General features: G+C 29.8%; 1 non-coding gene across 1 annotated transcript; it reads right to left on the reverse strand.

Annotated features, from left to right (window-relative positions):
- Window positions 1–267: 267 nt before the first annotated feature.
- On the reverse strand, window positions 268–338 carry TRNAG-CCC (transfer RNA glycine (anticodon CCC)). The gene has a single exon. It is a non-coding gene; the product is annotated as a tRNA-Gly (tRNA).
- Window positions 339–4324: the final 3986 nt, after the last annotated feature.

Below are 4324 nucleotides of genomic sequence, written 5' to 3' on the forward strand. Positions count from 1 at the left end.
AATTATTATATTTTTTTTATTTTTGGAAAATTGTTCAATTTCTTTACAATATTAAAATGAATAACTAAACGGTGTTTGGTATATTGGTTAAGTTCATACAAATTGAGTAAACACCATTAAAGAATAATTTTTTTTTGGTTTATTCAAGTGAATCGACATGAATTTAAAATTATAATTATTAAAAAAATTTAAATATTAGAAGTAGTCTAACTACAATTCTAGAAAACTCTACGATATTTTTGAAAAACAATAAATTAATAAAAATACTGCACTGCCCGGGAATCGAACCCGGGTCGCTAGAATGGGAATCTAGCATGATACCATTACACCAGCAGTGCTTGTGATGTTGTTCACTAAATTTAGTATTGTTGTATCACTTTTCCTAACTAGTAAAAAGTTGTAATTTTTTAAAATCATTTTAGTAGAACTTTTTGAAGGTTCATTTTGTGATTAGATTTAATAATCGTTTAAAGAATATAATCTATTATATTATCCTTAAGCTTTTTGATAAATTTCATAATTTATTTAATATTATGAAGGAAACTGAATTTCATTGAAACTTTAGATGTTTTACAATTTATAAAGAATGACCATGATACAAATATGCAATCAGAAAATAATTTTTTTTTTAATAATTCATTTATTGTTATTTACAACTGTATAAAAATATATACAAGTAATTTCTTAATTTAAAACAATTTTGATCCTTTTTTCCTCTCTACTTTTATTCTTTAAAATTTCTCCAACGTTTCGGCCCTAAGGCCATTCTCAAGGATACCACCTTCAATATTAATGTCATTTTTTTTTAATCTTAAAATTGCAGGCTAATTGGCCTTGTCACATCTAACTTTTTCTAAAAAATTTATATCTTAGATTTAAAAATTTTTTACAAAACACTTTCCTTCCTTCCTTCACGTACATTTACAACTTAAAAATAGAACAGGTTAGAAACAAGTGGGTTTGGATGGTTGGGAATTTTATCATGGAAGGATTGGTATCTGGTTCTGGCCAAATCGGCAACATATGGAACATTGAGATTCTGATGGATGACTTGATTTGTGACAAAGGAGCATTTAGGATTTTACGACGGATTTTGGACTGTAAGGATTGGATTTGGGAGGAATTAGATGGTTTAGTGGAGCCCCAAAGCTCAACTCCGCATGTCCAGATAGGCCTTATTATAATAGTCATGTAGATCAGTCTTTTGTAATAGATTGGAAGTTTAGACCGTTTGTCTAGTAAATGTATTAGTCGGAATCGACGAGCAGTTTCCTGTATTTTCAGTCTTGTAGGAGGATTCCATGTCAGTCGTTTGTCCAGATGTAGTCCTAGAAAATTAATTTAAATTTTTTTCATCACTTTTATCGTTGGAAATGTTAACTAATCTTTATATAGTTAGTGATACATATTGGTATATTCAAAAAACAATTATTGTTTTTCAAGTTAGTTGTTTTTCCTATATATTTTTTTAAATAAAAATCATTCATCAAAATCAATATTTCTTAAAAAAAATGTTCTTTGTTTTTTTTCAATTGAATTTTAATCAGAATAGTAAGTGATTTAAATTTAATTTCGCCCGAACTATTTAAAAAATATATATTTATGATAATAAGTCTGTAAATGAATTTGATGGGTACGTTCATTAAGATACGACTTTTCGCTGAATCTATTTATTTCGTTAATGAAAACAAAAATAGTAAAGGATTATTTTGAATTTTTAAAGTTTAAAAAAATACTAAAGTTAAAAAAGTAAAAATCTTTTCAAGACAATATATATTTAAAGATTTTTTATTGGATTCAACTGTTAAAATATGGCTGGCATACGATGACATGTAATGTCTGATATACGGTGACATGTACTGTCTGACATACGAAGGGTTATTTACAGTGTTACCACCCTATTCTAACCATGGTGAGGGTCATGTTATGATTTCGTGGGACCGCCGCAGAAATAAAATTGGATTAATTGTAATTTGTGACAAAGTAAGGAGCATTAAGGATTTTGGGCTGTAAGGATTGGATTCGGCTGGAATTCGATGGTTTAGTGAAGCCCCAAACCTCAACTCCGTATGTCCAGATAGGCCTTATAATAGTCATGTAAATTAGTATTTTGTAATGGATTGGAAGTTAAGACAGTTTGTCTAGTAAATGCTGTAAATGCTAAATGACCCCATAGGCCGGTTTCGAACCTCGCAGCTGCAGATACGATCCAGTTTAAGTTGGAGGACAAACGACCCTAATTTGTTTAACCGGTGTGTTTGTAGCTATTTAGTGATTTTGTGTGTGTATGGCAAAAATAATTTTTAAGTTTATTATTTGAGGTTGCTTGGTGGTATCCTACGAATGTCAAAACGTGCAACTCGACAACAAAATACTTACGTCGTTTATTATAAACAAAATAGCATTATTTGTATAGACACTGAATTTCAGATAGGCTTTAAGAGAGAATATCCTTTTTTTTTTTTTATTCTGCTTGTTTAGAATAGTTTCACATTTTTTAAGACTTCAAGTCCATAAAGACAATGTGATTGACCCATATCTGTTATTGGAGGAGGTATTTTTAGTACGATTTATATTAACATAGATGTTGATAGAAAGCTGTCAGATAACGGTATCCTTTTGTTCTTGACAAATCCAGATAAGTATCTAGGTATCTAGGGATCGAGATATAGACCCATGGACATGTGTAGAGCCGTAGGCAGCCAAAAGAATCTGGTTCATGTAAGAAAGGCATTAATCACACAATGTTTTTCTATCAATCATGAAGTTTGTCTTCGAGCTTTCTTTTTGAATTTCTTCTAGCGCACTCGACGTGAGAAACTCTTGATAAGAGCTTAATTATTCAAAACTTCCGAGTCATTTCGAATCTACTTTCAAATCACCGAAAGTAATCAATGCATCAATATAGACATGTTTATGATGCGCGAATTTCTAATGATCCAATGACTTTCAAACAATGATTTAATATATCGCGATATATCGCGCTTATTGAAGATGAGTTATCCATTTAGTAACTTTGAACTCAAATGACATCTGACAAAAAAACGATTTTATTTTAATTTGAATTGAACGTATTCCAAAGGTAGATACTGGATATTTTCTATGCTGGTGTCGTTCTATAGACTGCCCCAAAACCAATAGTATTGTCATAAAACAACTCCTAAATTGTATATAATTATAAAATTAAATTGTATTATAATTATTAGTCCTGATGAAGCCTTGCATCGTGGGCCGAAACGTTCGCTAATATTAAATAGTTTTACAACTATTTGACTATTTTTCTTTGACCGCACCCAGAACATCTTCTTTTTATTGTCATGCTTTACTATCATCGACTACTACTGCTTTACTATCTTTACTGAAAGATCGATGATAGTAAAGCATGAAATTTTCTAGTTAGTGCAAATAAATACAATTTAAAATTATTATGGAAATAGAAAAAAATATAATGAATTATATTATTATTAATAAAAAAAACATTTTATTCTAATTTGAATTGGAAGTATTTTAAAGGTAGTAGACACCGAATATTTTCTCCACTGGTGTCGTCCTATAAACTGCTTCAAAACCAGTAGCATTGTCACAAAGTAGATTCTAAATTGTATATAATTATGTTCATAACGTAATAATTGTACAGAAATAAGAATTGAAAAAGGATGTTAAGTGGCTTGTGAAGCAAAATGGGAAACTCATTTAAAGGCGGGAACAGCCCACAAGAGTTGATGTTGATGATGTGCGAATAAATATGTAATAAATTAAGTATTTGCGAATATGCTAAGGAAAGGTTTTATTTATCGGTTATAATATTATTCTAATAATAAAGTTTTGTTCAATTCTTATTCCCGTACATTTATTTATCACCTACTTATTTTTAATATTCAGTTTCACTTAGGTCTTGTTTCCTTCCTTCTTCTAATTGAATCTTATACTCTCTTACTTTGCTAGATTAATTTAGTTGTTAGTATGTTTTTTGACAGATGAACCCTTGCAAAGTGAGGAGGAATCGTTGGCTTACAATTAATAGTTTAATTATTAAGGAACAAAACCTTTCCTTAGCATATTCGCAAATACTTAATTTATTACATATTTATTGGCATTTATTCATCAACATCAACTCTTGTCGGCTGTTCCCGCCTTTAAATGAGTTTCCCATTTTGCTTTACAAGCCACTTAACAAATCCTTTTTCAATTCTTATTCCCGTACAATAACAAGTTATGTACTTAATTATAGACGACACCAGTGGAGAAAATATTCGGTCTCTACGGTGCAAGCTTTGAAATACGTCCAATTCAAATTAAAATAAAATCTTTTTTTTTTTTTTTA

The sequence above is a fragment of the Halyomorpha halys genome, unplaced genomic scaffold (genome assembly GCF_000696795.3).
Source record: "Halyomorpha halys isolate HHAL.00 unplaced genomic scaffold, Hhal_1.1 Scaffold1523.1, whole genome shotgun sequence".
Taxonomy (NCBI): domain Eukaryota; kingdom Metazoa; phylum Arthropoda; class Insecta; order Hemiptera; family Pentatomidae; genus Halyomorpha; species Halyomorpha halys.